The 23,955-nt window shown below is 38.8% G+C and overlaps 1 protein-coding gene across 3 annotated transcripts in view; it reads left to right on the top strand.

Moving 5' to 3' along the window:
- The window catches only part of REPS2 (RALBP1 associated Eps domain containing 2), a 240,313-nt gene that overhangs the window by 152,634 nt on the left and 63,724 nt on the right, over window positions 1–23,955 (top strand). The window lies entirely within an intron of this gene.

The raw sequence follows: 23,955 nt of genomic DNA, 5'->3' as shown, positions 1-23,955 counted from the left end.
GCTGAGGTTGGGGAGGCCAGAGGGACGTGCCTGACATTCCCCTGGTTCCTGTGAGTGGGAGGTGTCCTCCCAGGGAACCTGAGGGACGCATAGTAAACATACCTGTGCTTTAGTGAAAGTGATAGAATACAGCACCAAGGGCCTTTGCACTGACTAATGCAGGCAAGCTATAAATACGAATATTTCCTGGAATTGTGTGCATTTTAAGTCAAGCCAGCCTCAGATGCTAGTGATTTGCAGATTATTATCTTTTCTATTTAAGCGAGAAAAGACTCTTTGGCCCACACATTAGCATGACCTCTGTGTCCGGGCAGAGCTCAGTATGTTTTATTTGTTCTAATAAAGTACTCTCCTCACAGTAAAGTTATAGATTGTTTTTAAATATACTAGAATCTGGAACTCTCTCTGAAATTTGATTCTCTGCCATGAGTCCATCAGGCAAACATTTGCCTTAAATTTCCCCTCATACTTTGATCCCAATTCTGGCATAATTTCATAGTAACTGGGATGTGGGGTGGGGGTAGCTAGGGATGATGATGCTATAAAAATCACACACGGCTGGCGGATTATGACCTAGAAGATTTTTATATGAATGCAAGAAGATTAAAACAATCTGGGCAGATATTACAGCATTTTTTCCCTTGCAAAAGAAGGAGGCTGGAAATGTGCAAGGATCTCTCTGGCTGTATAACCCACCAAGGAGACGCTAGCTGTGTGGGTGACTTGACATAAGGTGGTTTTTAAGACATTTTCTAGTACAGTGGGAGAGACAGCTGGCTTTGGAGTCCAGCTCTGCTACTTAGCTGTTTGATTTTAGACAAGTGGCTTAAACTTTCTGCACCTCGGAGTTCTAATCTTTAAAACTGGGCTCCATGGAGTTGGAAGGCTTGGGTGAGATAATAAACATAATCTGAATGGCAGCAGGTTTGGGTAGATGGGCACTCAGTATGCATTTGAGGCAGATGCAGGCAATGCCCCACCCCAGATTCCCCTGGCCCCTTAGTTCTGGGGATTGACTGCCCCCAGGGGCAGCCCTGGGCCTAGGAGGGAAGGGAGTCTGAGGATAACCTCCCCCTCCTACCTCGCCTTGACCCTCTGTTGGACAATTCTGGGATTCATTGTGCACGCTTTCCAGTGGGACCGAGCCCCAGTACCCCATTCTTCCCTTTCTCGGCTTTCTCCCCTTCCCGGTCTCACTTTCCCCACACCCAGATAAAATACTTGCTCCCAAGTCTTTATCTCCCCACTGGGGCTGCTTTGCGGAGAGCCTGAACAGCTTCTCTTTACATCTCTTATGTCCATATGACTTCAAGATGCAAAGTATTTTGATTTGATAAAGGCCCTGGAAAGAAGCCTTAAATCCAAAATGTGGACAATGAATAGCTAGGTGAGCACTGTCTATATTCATAATCAAATTCCGTTGTCTTTTCAGCACAGGTTTACACCAATAAATGTTAATGAGCAGCTTAGATTGATCACATTAGAATAGAGCATTTCTGCAGGAGGAAAAGCAGATTATGCCCACTGCATGCTCTTACTTTGTTTCCATGTTGGTTAATTCTCACAAGAAAATACAAGGGGCTGTCTAAACTTTAGAATTTTAGTTTATTGCTAGAAATTATTACAATTCTGAGAAGCCAGGAAAGCATCAAGTATAATGTAAACCTAACAGAACTGGCCAGCCACTGTGAACCATGGCTCACATCGAGTCACCACGCTGCTGGGTTTGGCTTTCTGTGCCACGTTAGGTAAAGGGGCTCACATGAGGCTTGCTGTTCTGCATCCTGGTCTTTCCGTCTTTCCCTTTCATAATATAGATCCGCATCACTCCCTTTAAGACCTGCAGGATATGGATGTGCCATCACTTATTGTCTTTGGTGGCCGTTTTTCTCTCTCGTCTCTCTCTCTCCCACACCTCCCTCTCTTGCCTTTCTCTTCTGTCTGCCTGCCCCTGCCCCTCCCTTCACACCTCTGCCCCCAGTTTGTCTCTCCCTACAGTGCCTGTTGCTTGCACCTGCCTGTCTACCAAACATGTCCCTCTTGCCTCTCTTTTTCCTGTGTCCCCCTTCTTGCTTACTTACCCCTCCACCCTCTCCTGAGCCTGCCTCCTTGCCCTCCCTCCTCCCCAGCATGACCCCCTTCTCATGCCCAACCCCTGCCTCTTAACACGTGCACCACCTCTCCCCTCTCTGTTGTGTGCCCACCCCCACCCCGTCTCTGTCTCTCCCTCCAGCCCCCCTCTTTTTTCTCTCTGAGAGACTCCTGCCTTCTCTAGCCAAACACTTTGCCCCATTCTTTTGCCTGCTCTTTTTGCACATGCGCACTCCCCACCCCAGAAGCCTCTCTCCCCCTCGCATGTTCCTAGCACACACACCCCCCTCCGCTTCTTCCTGCTCCTACCGCTGTTCTCCACTGCTCCTCAGTTTCCTCCCTCCTTCTCTTACCCTCTCCACCTCCCCACCCGCGCCAGGTGTGAGCTGCTTTGCCAGGCTCTAGCCTCCCCATTCCCCCATTTAAACAAGGCAACATTAATTAATGACTTCATATCCCTATTTTTGTTTCCTATTCTGATTATTTTCTTGCGCCAAATCCTATAAGGAGTTGCTGTGTCAGATGCCATAGACATTTAAAGTATTGACATTCATTGCCAAACTGAGCCATAGAAAACTCTTGTCTGTCAATATACCCTATCACCCACATTGAGTGTTCTTTTCACACCTTTGCCAATACTGCCTAGTGTTCTTCTTCTTTTTTTTTTTTTTTTTTTTTTTTAACATGGGCAGGCACCAGGAATCGAACCCGGGTCCTCGGGCTTGGCAGGCAAGCATTCTTACCTGCTGAGCCACCGTGGCCCACCCGGTGTTCTTCTTTTTAATCATTATCAATATAATTGGCCACAGCATTACTGGCGATTGATGCTTTTTCTTCTCACTCAGCTTCTGTTGCTTCATCTCTCTTTGTCTAACCGTAGAGACCACTTGTCTTCTCTTCTTCACTCTGGTCTTAAAAGCTCTGGGTCTCTCTTCCCTCATACAGGTGGGAGAGGGAAGGCCTGCCTGGAGAAGCTCCCCTGCTGCTCCCCTGGGGTCTTGGCTCTCCAGTCTTTATACCCTCTGCTTCTGCCAGCTTATCACTGAAGGTGCATTCTACCTGGGCCACCCCGCATATAACAATAGAATAATAAAGGAAGGCAAAACAAGGGGGAAGAGAATGTGAGATGCAACAAGATGTGGGCTTGAAGTGAAAGATAAAATGAAACGGAGTTTTTTTTTTATTTTTTAAAAAAAAGGAACACAGGATCATGAAAAACAGAGTCAATGAGGCTAAGTTGCTGAGAGAGAGTATAATATTCTCAAGAAGAGTGATAGTATGGAAAAGAAACAGGATGGCGGAAGATGCAAAGAAGTAGAAATGAAGGAAAGAAATGAAGAAAAAGATGGGATAATTGTTGCGTAGAAATGATGATGACAGGAAGAGGACTTTTATAGACTGTTGAGGGGTCCCCAGGGAAGGAAAAGACCACACAGGCTCTTAGCTTTGGATATGGGTAGGTTTTAAGGGAATGGCTTAGAATGGGTGGCATTAATACCTTCGAAGTTATGATGATGGGTAGCATGATAAGGGGAAAAATAACAAGGGCCAATTTAGAATGTAAATCTATAAAAATGAACAGGGATCCTAAAGAATATCTAGGGCGTTATATAAGATTCTGCAAAGATTCCATGCCCTGGGTAATTTTCCAGAAACCTACAACCTCCAGATGGGTCCCCGGACCAGATAAGTCCTGAACCCTAGAGGGGCCAGCCTCTCCAGAACATCAACTAGTTCCATCTCCCTATTCCATATTAGTAACAGACCTTTCCAACATGAAAAAGTTAGAATGGCCATAGCCCAAGCACCCCTAAAGAGAGGGTTAGAAAGATCAAAGATATGGTGGAGTCATACAGAGAAGGTAGGATTTAACAAATGAATATGATTGCTGAGTCATTAAATGATATCTCTTTTAGTCTCCAGTATCTTAGAGCAGCTAGAAGTAAAAACCTAAAATTGTGGCCCTTGTCAAACTCTGAAATCTGTTCTACAACTAATTGTTGTGCTGTGCTTTGAAATTTATTGCTTTTTTGCATATATGTTATTTTTCACAAAAAGTGAAGAAAAAAGTCTATTGTGATGATAAAAAATATTTATTCCTTTTCACCTCCTATATTCTGGAGCAGCTAGAAGGAAAAATCTGAGATGATGGTATGGTAGCCCTTGAAATACTCTGGGGGATCTGTCCTGTAACTACGTGTTAAAGAGTACTTTGAAAACTATTTCTTTGGTTTGCATATATGTTATATTATACAGTTAAAAAGTTAAATAAAAAATGAACAGGGCCAACTTTGTGGGTTATGGGGCAATTGGCTTCAGCTTTGCTGTCTATAAGAAGAGTGAGTGTGAGTGTGCAATTTACAGGAACCTAGACTATCCCTGGGCTCGAGGTACTGGTATCACACCTAACTGTGCTGGCTCATTCAGGTCTTGGAGCCATCCCACCACAGTCCCACGCAGCTGCTGTGTTTGAGAGGCAAGAGAAATGTGCCGCAACCTCTTCAGTAGATGATGCATGTGCACAGAACTTAGAGGCACTCAAATTCAGGACATACTCTATATTTAAAGCCACAGAACACGTTTTATTATTTATTGAAATTCCTGTAAGAGAAATCACAGTACAAAGCTACTACTTTCTAGGCTCTAACCTCTTTTTCCTTGTTGAAACTGCTATTTCCATCAGGTGTTTTTTTTTTTTTTTTGATTAAAGGGATTCCTCCTGTTCTCATTAAGTGGGGTGAATAACATCTCTCCTACTCTAGACTCTGACCCTGTCCCTTCCAACAAAGCCATGCCTGATATTTGTGGCCTAGGGTTTCCATGGTGTCCATAGGCCTTTTATAGTCATTTAGCAGAAAGGGAAAAGATTGTGTTGAGGAGACATAGCTATTCCTCTTAAAGCTTCAGATCAGATCATGAACTTTCATCCCTTCTGCTCAAATCTAACCGGGGAAACCCAGTCTCATGGATATACCTTGCTGCCAGGTAGTTGGGAAACATAGTCCCTGGCTGGGCAGCCACTTCCTACTGACAGCTCCCTTACTGTAAAAGAGAATGGCCATTGGTGGGCAGCTTTTTCCACCACACCCCAGGTGACCAAACACATTGTGATTCATGAAGTTAAAAACATTGTTACGACTGAACAAAGCACATCCATGGACAGTATATGCCCATGGGTTGCTAATTTCCTATCTCTGCTTTAGACATACTGATGCTAAAACTTTGAAAAATTCAGTTCATGATTAAGAAAATATGGTACATCCTTATCATGGAATCCTATAAAGCTCTTAAAAAGAATAAGGCAGCTGTGGTAGTTAGAGTCAGTTGTCAACTTGGCCAGGTGAAGGCACCTAGTTCTGTTGCTGTGCACATGAGCCAATGGTACGTGAACCTCATCTGTTGCTGATTTGCATCTGCAGTCATCTAGGAGGTGTGCCTGCTGCATGAATGACGTTTGACTTAATTGGCTGGTGCTTAAATGAGAGAGCTCAACGTAGCAGAGCCAAAGCAGCTCAGCATACCTCATCTCAGCACTTGCAGCTCAGCCCAGGCCTTTGGAGATGCAGAAAGAAATCATCCCAGGGAAAGTTGTTAGAACCCAGAGGCCTGGAGAGAAGGCCAGATCACCCTGTGCCTTCCCATGTAAAAAAGAATCTCAGTTGAAAGTTAGCTACCTTTCCTCTGAAGAACTAATGAAATAAATCCCCTTTTATTAAAAGCTAGTCCATCTCTGGTGTGTTGCATTCCAGCACCTAGCAAACTAGAACAGCAGCTGTATTTATACTAAACAGAAAGATATCTAGAAGAAATTAAGTGAAAAAGGCCTGGTGCAGAATACATGTGTTCTGAAAGGTATTGACAGTTTTGGGAAGGATACTTACACTAGTAACAGTAACTAGTTGTCCTTACGGGAACAGGATAACTTGGGACAGGAGTGGGAGGGAGACTTAATTTTCAATGAATACGTATTTGTAACTTTAAATTTTTCATCACGTGTAAATATTACCTGTTACCATTTATTTCATTCTATGCTTGCAAAGACCAGATGGTACCAGACGTTACCAGATATGTTCTTCCTGGCTGAGGTTACCTGTCTCAAACTTATTACCATTCTGTACCCTGGGTCTCTTCATGACCATCTGCTCCCAGCTCTTAGAATGCAGCTGAGATGACAGCAGCATTCCAGAACAATCTTAAAGGGTCCAGTATGGTCTTCGGGTATCTTATTACCTCTTCAGTGCCCCTCCAACATTGAGGAAAGTTTATAAGCCTCTCCATTGTGAGAGGTACTGTTGGGCAAAGTGTCTTGGTAAGGACTCTCTCTTAACTTGGAAGGTGAAGTATGTTTGTTGAGTGGTGAACTGATAAATAGTCTGGCTTGGGTTTTCTACAAATGAATATTTCTTTCAGCAACCCCTGGGGAGAAGAGGTGTTCTCAAGACCAGAGTTTCCTTTCATGTTCCCTAAAAGATGCATTTGGCTAGCCAGACAGCTGACCTTGTAAATTCCCTTATTGTATCATTACTGTAAAAGCTACTTGTTTCCTTTTAAAATCAAATAGAATTTTATAATCCATATGCTTATGGGATTCCTACTACTTCTTTATACTTTGGATTCACAGTGTACTGCCAGCCAAGGGTTCGATTTAGCCATCTGGACATTTCTTAAAAAAAAAAAAAAAGAAAAATCTTTATTGGAATATAATCCATGTACCACAAAATTAACTCTTTTAAAGTGTACATGTTCTAGTTTGCTAGCTGCCGGAATGGAACACACCAGAGACGGACTGGCTTTTAATAAAAGGGGATTTATTTCATTAGTTCTTCAGAGGAAAGGCACCTAACTTTCATCTGAGCTTCTTTCTTACGTGGGAAGGCACAGGGTGATCTCTGCTGGCCTTCCCTCCAGGCCTCTGGGTTCCAACAACTTTCCCTGGGGTGATTCCTTTCTGCATCTCCAAAGGCCTGGGCTGAGCTGCAAGTGCTGAGATGAGGTATGCTGAGCTGCTTTGGCTGTGCTATGTTGAGCTCTCTCATTTAAGCACCAGCCAATTAAGTCAAACGTCATCCATGCAGCAGGCATGCCTCCTGGCTGACTGCAGATGTAAATCAGCAACAGATGAGGTTCACGTACCATTGGCTCATGTGCACAGCAACAGAACTAGGTGCCTTCACCTGGCCAAGTTGACAACTGAATCTAACTACCACAATACAGTTCAGTGACTTTTAGTATCTTCATAGTATTGTGCAGCCATCACTATCTAATTTTGAACCTGTACCTATTAACAGTAACTTTCCCCTAAAGCCCCCTACCTCCACCCCCAACAGCCCCACCCAACCACAAACCTATTTTCAGTGTCTATGAATTTGCCTATTCTGGACAGTCCATAAGTTCGTAAGGAATCATGTAATAGGTAGCTTTTTGTGTCTGGTTTCTTTCACTTAGCATAATGTTTCAAGGTTTGTCCATGTTGTAGAATAAATCAGTACTTCATTTCTGTCTATTGCTGAATGATATTCTGTTGTATGGATATACCATATTTTGTTAATCCGTTGAACAGTTGATGGACAGTTGGGTTGAGTTTACACTTTTTTGGCTATAGTGAACATTGCTTCTATGAATTTTTGGTCATGTTTTTGTGTGAACATGTGTTTTCATTTCAGTTATCATATGGCTCAGCAATTCCACTCCTAGCACTTTACATGCATTACTTCTAATCATCCCAATAGCCCAGTGAGGTAGGTATAGTAGTTATTTTGCCCAAGGTCATGCAGCTAGTTGCTGGTGCAACTAGGGTTTAAACTTGTGCAGTTCAATGCTAGAGCCTACCCTCTAGACAGCTGTTCTTTGTGGAGGTTGAGTTCTTAGGACAGGACAAGGCAGGAGGCAGGATGCTGGATGCTGTGATTCTCATTGGTCACAGGCCTCATCCTGCTTCACCAGCCGACTAAGGATGGGACGCATCTTCAGACCTGGGTAGTTGGCTATTAGTGCAGTCATTTGTCTTTGAAGGGCCAGGGAATGCCTTCTAGCTGTCCAGACCTGGATCCTTGCTTTCCAGACCTAATTTTGTTTGTGGCAGAGGGTCTGTCCTTAGAAGGAACACATTCAGCATTCATAATGACAGCAACTAAAGGTTCTCTTTGAGGATAAAAGGTGTCGACTGCAGTATAGTATAGTACCACTTCTGCATAGGAGGTTTGAAGTCTAGAAATTTGTGTAATCATAGAAATGTCTATTTGGGCTGATGGGCAGCTGAATATTTTAGGAGGTAAAAATACAGTCCAGGTATTTCCAAACCTATTTGTGTTAGTATTTAGAGGAACATCTAGTTACATGCTGGTTTCAGTCTTTAGAAGGTGCGGTTGCAGTGTGCTGGCCTTGGCTTCTTTTTGCTTTTCTTGTTTTTTTCTCTAATTATGAAATTTTAGCCAAGCCAAAGAGTTTAATACTAAAATGATCAGGAGAAATACATTTATGTAAATATAATAAATGAAACCAGATACCTGTGTTTCATCATGTTTAATTCTCATGCATTTTTGTTGCTTAAATGATTTTATCTAGTGGATAGAACTTTTAACCAGAGGACCTAGTTAACCCTTAACATGTATCCCAAGGTACAGAAAAAAAGAATTTTCATGTTAACTTAGTTCTAGAATTCTAAAATCATAGTATGTCAGTTCTTAAAGAGACCATAAACATCATCTCACACAATTCTCTCTTATTACAGATGAAAAGGCTGAGCCAGAGAATGTAATTATTTTGTTCTCTATCAGAATGCTTTGAAGATGGGAAATCTTTATTAACATATTTGTTGCAGATGTAGTGTCAGAGAAATCAGTCTACATTCATTAATTTGGGGGGCACGCTTGACTATAGGGATTAATACTAATTAATATCTACAGTTTAAAGAGATATTAAAGAATAAGCACGATACCCTCCATATGCTCTCAAATAGCTCTTTCCTCTGTTTCCTTCTGTATGATTTAAAATGAAGTACCCTGAGGTAAGAAAGTTTTACTTTCATAAATACTTGGAAATCTCAGGAATATGTCATTATTATTTTTTTATTTACCAAGAAGTATAAATGTGTGAAAAATGAAGAAGAGTTGTATACTGAACTCCCACAGTCAGCATTTATCAATTCATGGCCTATCCTGGTTCATTCGTGTCCCCCCTCCAGTATTATTAATTATATTTTTTTCCCACTCTTAGCTTTTTAAAAAACTAAAAATAATATCATTTACAGACCATAAAATTCACCATTTTAAGTAAACAATTCTATGAGTTCTAGTTAATTTATCAGCTTGTACAGCCATCACTTGAATCCAGTTTTGGAACATGTTCAGCTCCCCAGTAATATCCCTCTTGTCTGTTAACAATTTTTCCCCATTGTCACCCCTAGACCCAGGCAACCACTAATCTGTTTTCTGTTTGGAGATTTTTTTGCCTTTTCTGGTCATGTCAGATAAACAGAATGATACAGTGTGGTGTCTTTTGTGTCTGGCTCCCTTTATACTACTAATGTTTTGTAGGTTCATCCATGTTATAGCATGTATCGGTATACCACGCCTGTTCATTGCTGAATAGTATTCCCCTGCATGGCTCTACCACATTTTGTTCATCCCATTCGTCATTTTGATGGACATTTGGGTTGCTTCCACTATTATAAATAATGCTGCTGTTAACATTTGCATGAAAGTCTTTGTGTGAACATAAATTTTCATTTCTCCGCACTAGATACCTAATAGTGGAGTTGCTGGATTATATGGTATATTTATATTTAACTTTTTAAGAAACTGCTGTACTGTTTTCTAAAATGGCTGCACCACTTTAAATTCCCTCCACCAGTGCATGAGGGTTACCATTTCTTCACATCCTCTCACCAGCACTTAGAATGGTCTTTTTGATTTATAACCATCCTAGTGGGTATGAAGTGATATCTCGTTGTGGTTTTGATTTGTATTTCCTTGATAACTGTTGTTGAGCATCTTTTTTTTATGCTTAATAGCAACTCCTGTATCATATTTGGTGAAATGTCTATTCAGACCGTTTGTCCATTTATAAATTAGGTGTTTCTCACCTTATTTTTGAGTTATTCTGGAGTTCTTTGTATATTCTGGAAATAAGTTCCTTATCAGATATGTGATTTGCAAATATTTTTTTCCTAGTCTGTGACTTGTCTTTTCATTTTTTGAATGATATCTTTTGAAGTATGAACATTTTGAATTTTGATGAACTATAATTTATCAATTTTTTTATGTATCATGCTTTTGGTGTAATATCTAAGAAATCCTTGCCTCACTCAATGTCTCTAAGATTTTCTCCTATGTTTTCCTCTAAAAGCTTATAATTTTAGCTCTTATGTATAGATCTCTAATCTATTTTGATTTAAATTTTGCATACAGTATGAGGTAAGGGTCCAAGTTCATCTTTTTGTATGTGGATATCCACTTGTCTAGCACCATTTGTTGAAAAACACTCTTCTTTCCCTACTGAATACCTTGGCATCTTTGTTGAAAATCACTTGGCCATAAATGTAAGGGTTTCTTTCTTGACTTTGAATTTTATTCCATTCATCTATGTGTCTATCCTTATGCCAGTAGTACCACATTGAAATTTTTTAAAGAGGGAAGTTCATACATAGTCTTGTGACGAGGTAACCACATGACCTAGAGGCCTAAATATTTGGTACAGTGGCACATTTTTAGAGAGTGTTGAACATGTTGTTTACCTTCCAGTAATAGGATGAGTTGGAATAGGTGGCTTATAGCCTATTCCAAAGCATACTTTTAGTTCCTTGAAGCTACGTTACTTTCTCATGTTCAGACTTTCCAATGTGCTTATTTCCTGAATATAACTCTTCCTTATTCCCTGGATAATGTGTCTTCCCTAGCTGTTTATCCCCTATCCCAATGTATTTTCCTGCACTTTACCACTACCTGTCTTGTAGGGTCAAAGTATGATACCGATTACAGCTCCCCAGTAGCTTTGTCACCTTAGTTAAGTCATTTTACTTCCCTCTAGGACTTAATTAAAGTAAAAAAAATTGAATTTGATCTCATTACCTTCCAAAACTCAGTTATTAATATTATCCCTGTTGAACAATTCCAAGTTGTAAGTTCATCTCTTTTAATTGGTGAAGACATTTTGTTCTGTTTAAGGAAGAATTTAATGGACTTGTAGTTTTTTTGGTGGGGGGATGGGGACGGGATTCAGAAGATAAAGGTATTATTAGAATGGCTACTTCTGACAAATGGTTTATTTTATTTATGTATATAATATATTTTATAATGTATGCTGGTATATATGGCATACATACCTATCACTGTGTATATAAGTTCACATGTATATAAAGTTACATGTGCTTTTGTGATTAGAAAGGAGAAAAAGAAAGAACCCTTCCTATTATAAAGAAATAGCTGTTTTTATTAGCCTGTCAAGATACGGAATGGTCCTTGTTGAAGGTTTGTATATGGCTAACTCTCTTCTATTGACTGAGTCTTAAAAGTAGTAGGTCCCACTGGAAGTCTCCTTTCAACATTGTTTTCTTTTTTTTTTGTATGCTGTATGGCAGGGTCACATTTTTTTTTTTTTTGATAAATCTTTTTTTTTTTATTAATTAACGGAAAAAAAAAATGAAATTAACCCAACATTTAGAAATCATACCATTCTACATATGCAATCAGTAATTCTTAACATCATCACATAGATGCATGATCATCGTTTCTTAGTACATTTGCATCGGTTTAGAAGAACTAGCGACACACCAGACAAAGATATAGAATGTTAATATAGAGAAAAGAAATAAAAGTAATAATAATAGTAAAAAAAAAAACAAAAAACAAAAACGAACAAACAAACAAAAACAAACAAACAAACTAAACCTATAGCTCAGATGCAGCTTCATTCAGTGTTTTAACATGATTACTTTACAATTAGGTATTATTGTGCTGTCCATTTTTGAGTTTTTGTATCTAGTCCTGTTGCACAGTCTGTATCTCTTCAGCTCCAATTACCCATTATCTTACGTAGGGTCACATTTCATTCTTTTTCCATATGAGGATCCCTTTATTGCAGCACCATTTGCTGAATTTTTGTTTGTTTGTTTTTTTGTTTGTTTGTTTGTATAACATATATTTTATTTCACTTTTTAAAAATTTTATTTATTAATTAAAAAAAATTTAACAAACCAAATAAAACACCAACATATATAATCACTAATTCACAATATCATCACTTAGTTGCATATTCATCATTTCTTAGAATATTTGCATCAATTCAGAAAAAGAAATAAAAAGACAATAGAAAAAGAAATAAAACGAAAACAGAAAAGAAAAAAAAAAAGATTATACCTACCATACCCCTTACCCCTCGCTTTCATTGATCACTAGCATTTCAAACTAAATTTATTTTAGCATTTGTTCCCCCTATTATTTATTTTTATTCCATATGTTCTACTCGTTTGTTGACAAGGTAGATAAAAGGAGCATCAGACACAAGATTTTCACAATCACACAGTCACATTGTGAAAGCTGTATCATTATTCAATCATCCTCAAGAAACATGGCTACTGGAACACAGCTCTACATTTTCAGGCAGTTCCCTCCAGCCTCTCCATTACATCTTGAATAACAAGGTGATATCTACTTAATGCGTAAGAATAACCTCCAGGATAACCTCTTGACTCTGTTTGGAATCTCTCAGCCATTGCCACTTTGTCTCATTTCACTCTTCCCCCTTTTGGTTGAGAAGGTTTCCTCAATCCCTTGATGCTAAGTCTCATCTCATTCTAGGGTTTTTCTCAATCTCTTGATGCTGAGTCTCAGCTCATTCTAGGATTTCTGTCCCACGTTGCCAGGAAGGTTCACACCCCTGGGAGGCATGTCCTACATAGCCAGGGGGAGAGTGGTGAGATTGCTTGTTGTATTGGCTGGAGAGAGAGGCCACATCTGAGCAACAAAAGAGGCTCTCTTGGGGGTGACTCTTAGACCTAAATTTTGAGTAGACTTGACCTGTCCTTTGTGGGGTTAAGTTTCATATGAACAAACCCCAAGACTGGGGGCTCAGCCTATAGCTTTGGTTGTCCACACTGCTTGTGAGAATATGAGCAATTCAACTTGGGGAAGTTGAATTTCTCCCCGTTCTCACCATTCCCCGAAGGGGGCTTTGCAAATACTTTTCCACTCACTGATCCAATCACTCTGGGATTCATCAGGGCATCACTCTGGACAAACCAACAAAATCTCATGTCCTACCTGAGATTCCAAGTACTTACGGTGTTCAATCAAATGTCAAACATATATTTTAAAAAGCAATAAATTTCAAAGCACACTGCAACAGTTCGTTATAGAACAGATGTCAGAGTTTTGTATGGGTTACAGTTCCACAATTTTAGGCTTTTCCTTTGAGCTGCTTTAAGATACTGGAGACTAAAAGAAGTATCAGTATAATGAATCAGCAGTCATACTCATTTGTTAAATCCTATCTTCTCTGTTATACTCCTCCTTCTCTTTTGAGCCTTCTCCCACTATGCCCTTTCTAATGTTTTCATGTTGAAAAGAGGTGTTGACAATATGGAATAGGGGGATGGAGCTGGTTGATATTTCAGGAGAGAGTGGCACCTCTGGGATTCAGGACTTACGTGGCCTAGGAACCGTCTGAAGGTTTTAGGTTCCTGAAAAGTAAACAGTGTATGCAACTTTTGTAGGATCTCAGTTAGAACCCTGGGCGTTCTTTAGGGTTAACATAAATGATATTGGTTGAGAATTAGCAAACCATGGCAATTAGTAATATCTAGCTGAAGCTTGTATAAGAGTAGCCTCCAGAATAGCCTCTTGACTCTATTTGAACTCTCAGCCACTGATAACTTGTTTTGTTACATTTCTTTCCCCCCCTTTTGGTTTGGAAGGCGTTGTCAATCCCATGGTGCCAGGGCCAGCCTCATCCCTGGGAATCATGTCCCACGCTGCCAAGGAGACTCTCACCCTGGGAGTCATGTCCCACATAGAGGGGGAGGGTAATGATTTTACTTATAGAGAGTTCTTCCACGAACCTTTTAATCTGATTTTCAGGAATTGGATATTTATTCTTTTTCCCCTGATTGTGCAAACAAAATTTGGTGAGGGGCATGTTTGGCAAAACCTTGTGCTGCCTTATCAACCTCAAAACTTCAGGAATAATTATGCAATTGCTTCACGAGTACTCTTACCTTCTTTTCCCTTCCAGGACAGCATATGTTACTATTAACAGGTACATTGTCATTATTTGCAATTTTAAATTTATATTATTTAGCCAAAGTATTTTTTTTAAGTGTCACTTTATGTAAAGGTTCAATTTTCCTTTCCTTTCCTTCTCTGCTTTTTTATTTCCAGAAGTCATGTGTATGAGAATACAAATCTTGAGAATTTTCACCGATATCCCTAAATCTAGAGCAAAGCAAAATGAGTGGGTGTTTTTAGTTTTCCCTTCTCTTGCCTGATGGTCAGTGGGAATGACTTCTGGAAAGAGAGAGAAGAAGCAGGGAAGGTGAATAATCACAGTTGATATCCTCTGGGGGAGGGAGAAGCCCAAGGTTCCTTGCTGAACCGAGGGGATAACTGAAGTCTGAGGAATTCCTCCAAGGTCATAAATATACCCTAAGACTCAGGAGAATACTCTCTACTAGGGAATTTTTTTTACGTCGATTATTTTGGTATATTTAATTCCATTTTTCTCAATAACATGTTTGTATGACTTCTTTAGGACTATTCCGTTTTTGGCATCATCTACTCCATCTGTTCCCTCTCTCGGCACCTTTCCCCTATCCCATCCTCCCAGTATAGTTATATTGTAATGTTGGCTGGATTAACATTTAGTGTGTTTATGTTATGAATAAGGCTATGCAAATGCTAAGCCAAATTGTAAATTGATTATTTTTCTTACTTATACAAACTTTTGTTTCGCTTGGAGTGAATAATCAACTTGTTTCTTCTCAGTGTCCTTACTACTGATTCAACTGCAGATTCCTTTAATTTTCTAATGTTCCTCTTATGAAATTCTGACTCATCAGATATTGTATCAATCTCATCTTTTGGAAGAAATATCTCCAGGGATTTCTGAAATGCTTCAAGCTAAACTCGCCTCCTTTGCCTGGTGCATAGTTTCAGTGTGTGCTCTCCCCTACGCTGTTATCCAAGGATTCTCTTCCTCTTTCCCCCGTGCTGAGTCTCCTTTTTCCTGTATCCTATGTGTTTTCATTTCCTGGCTGCCAAAACAAATACCATGTAATGGGCTGGATTCAACAATGGGAGTTATTGGCTCATGTTTCTGAGGCTAAGAGAACTCCAAAATTAAGTTACCACAAAAATGATGCTTTCTGCAAGAAGACTGTGACATTCTGGGACTAGCTGCAAGCCATCCTTCATCCATGTCTTTTGTATACAGCGGCCTCTCCTGGCTTCTTTTTCAGGTTCTGTTGACATCAGGCTTCTTGCTGCTCCCTTTGGCTTCTCTCTTTGACCTTCCCTGTAAGGTCTTCAAAAATAGGATCAAGACCCATCCTGATTCAGTTGGGTCACACGTTAACTGAAGTAACCTCATCAAAAGGTCCTATTTACAGGGCAGTGTGATGATGGCTCAGTGGCAGAGTTCTTGCCTCCATGCCGGAGACCCAGGTTCGATTTCTGGTTTCTGCCCATGTTAAAACAAAAAACAAAAGGCCACTATTTACAGTGGGTTGACCCACATGAATGGATTAAGAACCTTTTTTCTGGGGTGCATAACTCCAAGCTTCGACACCATGTCTTGCTCTTTCTTGGTTTATTTCTTGTTTCAGTGAAGCACATCCTTTAGTAGCTTCCTTAGAAGGGTGTATAGAGGGCAGTTTGAGGCCCTGACTACCGAAAAATATCTTTAATTGTCCTATCATACAGGCCTGCTAGTTTGGGTATACAGTCACTGGTTAGAGATCATTTTTCTTCAGAATTTAGGTGACATTGATCTATAGAATTCTAGCTTCCAGTGGTATATTAAGAAGTCTAAAACCATTTGGATTCTTAATCATCAGTATGTGGCCTGCTGTCCTCTCCCCACCCCTGCTGGAAACTCATAGGATCTTCTAATTCCAGTGCTTTGAAATTTCATGGTGATGTGCATTGCCATGGGTTTGTTTTCTCTCACTGTCCTGGGTACTCAGTGGACACTTTTAATTTGAAAACTCATATTCTTAATTTCTGGGAAATTTTAAAATATATTTTTATTGACAAAATAAAACATACAAACACAAACATTCTTAACATATGAACATTCCATACATAGTGTACAATCAGTGGCTCACAGTATCATCACGTAGTTGTATATTCATCACCATGATCATTTCTTAGAACATTTGCATCACTCCAGAAAAACTAATAAAAAGAAAAAACTCATACATACCATACCCCTTACATCTCCCTCTCATTGACCACTAGTATTTCCATCTACCCAATATATTTTAGCTTTTGTTTCCCCTATTTTTTTTCCTATACCCCTTACCACTCCCTTTCATTGATCACTAGTATTTTAATCTACTCAATTTATTTTAACATTTGCTCCCCCTCTTATTTATTTTTATCCATATTTTTTACTCATCTGTCCATACTGTAGATAAAAGGAGCATCAGACAGAAGGTTTTCACTATCACATAGTCACATTGTGAAAGCTGTATCGTTATCCAGTCATCTTCAAGAAACATGGCTACTGGAACACAGCTGTACAGTTTCAGGAACTTCCCTCTAGCCACTCTAATACACCATAAACTAAAAAGGGGATATGTATATAATACGTAAGAATAACCTCCAGGATAACCTCTTGACTCTGTTTGAATCTCTCAACCAGTGACACTTTATTTTGTCTCATTTTTCTCTTCCCCCTTTCAGTCAAGAAGGTTTTCTCAGTCCCTTGATGCTGAGTCCCAGCTAATTCTAGGATTTCTGTCCCACTTTGCCAGGGAGGTTTACACCCCTGGGAGTCATGTCCCACACAGAGAGGGGGAGGGCAGTGAGTTTGCTTGTCGTATTGCCTGAGAGAGAGAGGCCGCATCTGAGCAACAAAAGAGGTTCTCTTGAGGGGTGACTCTTAGGCCTAATTTTAAGTAGGCTTAGCCTACCTTTGTGGGGATAGGTTTCATATGAACAAACCCCAAGATTGAGGGCTTAGTCTATTGATTTGGTTGTCCCCACTGCTTGCGAGAATGTCAGGAATTCTCCAAATGAGGAAGTTGAATTTTCCCCCTTTCTCGCTATTCCAGCAAGAGGACTTTGCAAATACTTCTTTATTCACTGTTTAAATCACTCTGGGACTTATCAGGGCATCACACTGGACAAATCTACAAAATCTCATGCCCTTTCAAGGTTCCATGTACTTAATGGTGTTCAATTGAACTGTCCATATTAGTTAAATTAGGAAATGCACTAGTCAAAATATAAATTTTGTACCAAATAAACATTGTTTGCTTTAATCTCAGACAGAAGTTGAAGTTTTAAAATATGAACGGCCATCTGTTTTCAACACCCTGCCATATTGACATTTCTTCCTTCTTCCTTATGCAAAAACATCTTTTAATTTGTGCATTTGGTCATAATCATTGTACACTCTAGGCATTCCTAAATTATGCCATCTCAGTCTTTATCATCTGTCTTTCCTTCTGGTTTCATATGTGTTCCCAGCCCTCCTCCCTCTGTCATTCTCACATTTAGCTTCATTCAGTGTACTTACATTATTGTGCCACAATCAGGCAGCACTGCGCCATCCATCTCTGAGCTTCTACAATCAGTCCTGTTGCACAATCTGTATCCTCCAAGTTCCAATTACCCAATCTCCACCCTACCTCCACCTCCTGGTAATCTCTGTTCTTAACTGAAATTCTCCAAGTTCATTCATCAATGCCAGTGCATATCAGTGAGACCACACAGTACTCGTCCTTCTGCTCCTGACCAATCTCACCCAGCTCTGGGAAAATTTTTAAATGTTTTTTTTTTAAATCGTGAAATGTATATACAAAAAAAACAATAAAATTTCAAGTGCATTTAAACATGTAGTTATAGAACAGATTTTGAAGTTTGGTAAGGGTTACAGTTCCACAATTTCTCATTTTTTCTTTTAGCTGCTCCAGGACACTGGAGACCAAAAAAATGTCATTGTAATGATTCAGCAGTCACAATTTCTGGGAAATTTTCATGAACTGTTTAACTCTTTGTGGAACTTTTATTTGGGTATCACCTTACTTTCTGGGAGATTTCCTTAGCTTTGAACCTTTCTATTGAGCTTTCTGTTTCTGTTATCATTTTTATTTACAAGGGCTCGTTTTCACTTTTTGAATGTTCTTGTTTCAGTTACAGACTATTATCTCATCTTTGTAGTAACATCTATTATTTCTTATTGAGGCTTTCCCTAATGACTCTATTTATTTAAAGTTTTATCCTCTGCCTCTCACCCCGTTGTCTGCTCATTAGAATATAAGCTTTGTGAGGATAGATATTTTTTTTTCCTTTTTTGTTCACTGATATTTTCCCAGCATTTCAAATAGTACCTGGCATGTAGGTATTTAATTATTTATGGAATAAACAGAATGATCTTCTGATGATATTAATATTATGCATTTTTAAGTTTTTTTCCTAGTGTAAGTTTAGCCTGTGTCTTTGAAGTTACTTTTTTCTATTTTTACTAGTCTCTAAGGACCAGTAAGTTTTCTGCAGATATCTGGTTAAACTTAATCATCTGTTCATATTTATGGCTGGGAGATAAAAAGCTGATTGGAAGATCCAAACAAATGGATGGGACTTGCCAACTATAGGCTTCATGGTAGAATGATCTGGTTGGGCCATCTTATTGGAGACCCCTCAATGTCAGTATCTTTTAGATTTCTCTTCTTGGCTGATCTGACTCCCTGGAACAGATTCTTCTAGTGTCTGGATGCAGAATACAGGCCTGAATGGGAGCAGAGGGGAAGAGGGTGGGAAGAGTCTTGGCATCCAGAGTGTATACATTTACTGAAACCCCCCACCCCCTGTTTTCAACATGGCACCCGTGCCTTCGGCTGGTCTTAATGTTCTCCCTCAAGAAGAAAAATTAGTCTTTTGCTGGAGTGGGATACAGGCTGAAATGTGCAGCATGTGGGAGGAAATCATGAGATCTAACTGCTCCTAAATGGTTTCAGTCAGTTTGTTTTATTGTTAAATATGGGGTTGGAGAATTATCCTGTAGTTCTTACATTAGTTCAAATAAATATTTATTGATCGCTTACCATGCTCTGAGTTAGCCAGGTGAAGTAGGTGTGGGGCATGGTCACTCCAGCAGATAGGGACACAGGAGTAGGATCCTGAGGCCCCAAACAGGATGAGGGGTAGCAGGAAGCAGAGCTTGAAGGGTCTTGTCAAGATATGCCTTTCCTCCTGAAGGTCAGGAAATGGGGAGCTACTATCAGTTTATTTCTTTACTTTTTATTGCTTTCCTCATTTTACCCGTACTTCCAGAGTATTTACCACCAATTTTTGAGAATTGAGGGCCTTCTGTGGTCTAGATAGGTTACTCTCACTTTTTCTAATGCAGGCTTGGGATTTGGCTTTTTCAAACTTGTTTAGTCAGTTTCAATCACTCATCTTTTTTCCTGTTTCTAAAATGTAAACAATTTAAACAAGAGAATTTAAACCATTCTTTTCACTATTGTGTTAATGAGGTGAAAGTGAAATTAGTTGCATTTATTCAAACTACTGTCTGCACTCAAAAGTCTTAGTGTATGGCATTTACATTTTCGAAATCTCAGGCAGCAGAAACTAGGAATTCTACATAGTGTCATGCCAAGATTTTAGTTTAAAGTGGTACCAGGTTGGTAGCGCCCTTAGGTTTCTGGCAGAAGTAGTAGAGAGAGGAACCTGCTTTCTACCCATGTCCCAAAGTATTCGCACGGGTAAAATTCCAAGTGTTTCCTGGTTCCTAGTGTGCCAGACATCCTAGGAAATGAGGCACGAGGGAGGGCCAGCAGAAGCACTGGACCGTAGGATATACAAACCCTTTAGATATCAGAATTACCAAAGAATATTATGCAAGTATGTTTTATATGTTGAAAGAAAAGGGATAAAGAAAATGAGTCAGCAGCCAAGAAATGATAAAACTGAAAAAGCTATTTTAAAAAGAACAAATAGAACTTCTAGAAATGGAAAAAATTAATAATCAAAATCTATTCAAATCCTGAATTAACAGGACATTTAAGTGCAGTTGAAAAGGGAATTGGTTAATTGGATGAGAGATTAAAAAAAAATTATCCAGAATGTAACAGATAGACAAAGAGCTCTAGAAGGAGACCTGAGAGAAAATGGTGGAAAGGTGGTATTGAATAATCACAGAGAATTTCCCAAAGCTAATGGTATGCCACAAGGTCCAGAAATTTCAATGAAGCACAACCAGATTATGAAAAATAAAATGGATGAAGTAATACACATGCAGACACTGGGAAATGTTTTAGACTGCCAAAATAAAGAGATTCTAAAAGCAAACTACCTACCAAAGAACCAATAAGACTGACAGCTGACTTTTCAACACCAATAATGGAAGCCAAAAGACAACTGAAATTAAATCTTCATTGTATTGGGAGAAAATCCCTGTCGATCTAGAATTCTATACTAAGTGAAATCATTTTTCAAGAATGAAGGCAAATATGAAGACTTTTCACTCAAATAAACTGACTAAATATACTTCCATTGGACTCGTAGTAAAAGCACATTCTAAAGGATAAACTTCAGTGTGAAGGTAACATCAAAAAAAGAAATGGCTGTCGATATTAGGAATTTTTTAGAACCAAATGATAACATTACATATAAAAATTTATGAGATTCTACTAAAGAGATACTCGGAAGAAATTTATAACCCTAAATGCTTACATTTGAAAAGAAGAAATGCTGGGAATTAATGAGCTAAGCAAACCAATTTAAGCTAGGAAAAGAAAAATAGGATAAGCCAAAGAAAGTAAATGGAAGGAGAGGAGCAGACATTAATGAAATAGAAAGCCAAGTATATAATAGAGACACTCAGCAAAGCTAAAAGAGTGATAAGTGATTTTTTGAGAAGAGTAATAAAACTAACAAATGTTGGGTAAGATTAATAAAGAAAAAGTGAAGACACAGACAGTATTAGAAAAGTAAAAAGATAATTTTGCACAGCTTAAGAAGATAATAGATATGAACACCTTTATGCCAAGAAATTGGAAATTTTGACAAAATGAACAAATTTCTAGAAAAATCCCATTTATTTTCAGAATGAATCAATAAGTCTGAATAGTCCCATAAGAATTAAAGAAATGGAATCATTAATTAAAAACTTTGTTTCAAAGAAAACTCCAGGCCCGCATGTCTTTACTAGCACGTTTTACCTGACATTCAAGAAAAACAATTTCCAATTTTATACAACCTATTCCGAATTATACATAGAGGGAATACTGTCTAGGTGACTCAAGCATAACAAAGGACCAAATGAGAAAGGAAAATCATTTGTGAGTCTCAATTATGAATATATATGCATAAATCCTAAACAAAATATTAGCCAACTACATCTAGCAGGTATAAAAACCTGACAAAGTTGGGATTATCCTTGGTATGTAATGGTGTTTTTTTTTATTATTAATTAAAGAAAAAAAAGAAATTAACACATTTAGAAATCATTCCATTCTACATATGCAATCAGTAATTCTTAACATTATCACATAGATGCATGATCATCATTTCTTAGTACATTTGCATCGATTTAGGAAAAGAACTAGCAAAACAACAGAAAAAGATATAGAATGTTAATATAGAGAAAAAAATAAAAATAATAGTAAAAAAAGGAAAAAGAAAAGACACAAACAAACAAACAGACAAACAAAAAAAAAAACCTATAGCTCAGATGCAGTTTCATTCAGTGTTTTAACATGATTACTTTACAATTAGGTATTATTGTGCTGTCCATTTTTGAGTTTTTGTATCTAGTCCTGTTGCACAGTCTGTATCCCTTCAGCTCCAATTACCCATTACCTTACCCTGTTTCTAACTCCTGCTGGTCTCTGTTACCAATGACATATTCCAAGTTTATTCTCGAATGTCGGTTCACATAAGTGGGACCATACAGTATTTGTCCTTTAGTTTTTGGCTAGACTCACTCAGCATAATGTTCTCTAGGTCCATCCACGTTATTACATGCTTCATAAGTTTATCCTGTCTTAAAGCTGCATAGTATTCCATCGTATGTATATACCACAGTTTGTTTAGCCACTCTTCTGTTGATGGAGATTTTGGCTGTTTCCATCTCTTTGCAATTGTAAATAACGCTGCTATAAACATTGGTGTGCAAATGTCCGTTTGTGTCTTTGCCCTTAAGTCCTTTGAGTATATTCCCAGCAATGGTATTGCTGGGTCGTATGGCAATTCTATACTCAGCTTTTTGAGGAACCGCCAAACTGCCTTCCACAGTGGTTGCACCATTTGACATTCCCACCAACAGTGGATAAGTGTGCCTCTTTCTCCGCATCCTCTCCAGCACTTGTCATTTTCTGTTTTGTTGATAATGGCCATTCTGGTGGGTGTGAGATGATATCTCATTGTGGTTTTGATTTGCATTTCTCTAATGGCCAGGGACATTGAGCATCTCTTCATGTGCCTCTTGGCCATCTGTATTTCCTCTTCTGAGAGGTGTCTGTTCAAGTCTTTTTCCCATTTTGTAATTGGGTTGGCTGTCTTTTTGTTGTTGAGTGGAACAATCTCTTTATAAATTCTGGATACTAGACCTTTATCTGATATGTCATTTCCAAATATTGTCTCCCATTGTGTAGGCTGTCTTTCTACTTTCTTGATGAAGTTCTTTGATGCACAAAAGTGTTTAATTTTGAGGAGCTCCCATTTATTTATTTCCTTCTTCAGTGTTCTTGCTTTAGGTTTAAGGTCCATAAAACCGCCTCCAGTTGTAAGATCCATAAGATATCTCCCAACATTTTCCTCTATCTGTTTTATGGTCTTAGACCTAATGTTTAGATCTTTGATCCATTTTGAGTTAACTTTTGTATAGGGTGTGAGATATGGGTCTTCTTTCATTCTTTTGCATATGGATATCCAGTTCTCTAGGCACCATTTATTGAAGAGACTGTTCTGTCCCAGGTGAGTTGGCTTGACTGCCTTATCAAAGATCAAATGTCCATAGATGAGAGGGTCTATATCTGAGCACTCTATTCGATTCCATTGGTCGATATATCTATCTTTATGCCAATACCATGCTGTTTTGACCACTGTGGCTTCATAATATGCCTTAAAGTCAGGCAGCGCGAGACCTCCAGCTTCGTTTTTTTTCCTCAAGATGTTTTTAGCAATTCGGGGCACCCTGCCCTTCCAGATAAATTTGCTTATTGGTTTTTCTATTTCTGAAAAATAAGTTGTTGGGATTTTGATTGGTATTGCATTGAATCTGTAAATCAATTTAGGTAGGATTGACATCTTAACTATATTTAGTCTTCCAATCCATGAACACGGTATGCCCTTCCATCTATTTAGGTCTTCTGTGATTTCTTTTAACAGTTTTTTGTAGTTTTCTTTATATAGGTTTTTTGTCTCTTTAGTTAAATTTATTCCTAGGTATTTTATTCTTTTAGTTGCAATTGTAAATGGGATTCATTTCTTCATTTCCCCCTCAGCTTGTTCATTACTAGTGTATAGAAATGCTACAGATTTTTGAATGTTGATCTTGTAACCTGCTACTTTGCTGTACTCATTTATTAGCTCTAGTAGTTTTGTTGTGGATTTTTCTGGGTTTTCGACGTATAGTATCATATCGTCTGCAAACAGTGATAGTTTTACTTCTTCCTTTCCAATTTTGATGCCTTATATT

Source organism: Tamandua tetradactyla, chromosome X, assembly GCF_023851605.1.
Source record: "Tamandua tetradactyla isolate mTamTet1 chromosome X, mTamTet1.pri, whole genome shotgun sequence".
NCBI classification, from domain to species: Eukaryota; Metazoa; Chordata; class Mammalia; order Pilosa; family Myrmecophagidae; genus Tamandua; species Tamandua tetradactyla.
The sequence above is the reverse complement of the archived record's forward strand: the minus strand, read 5'-3'. Positions and strand labels throughout refer to the sequence as shown.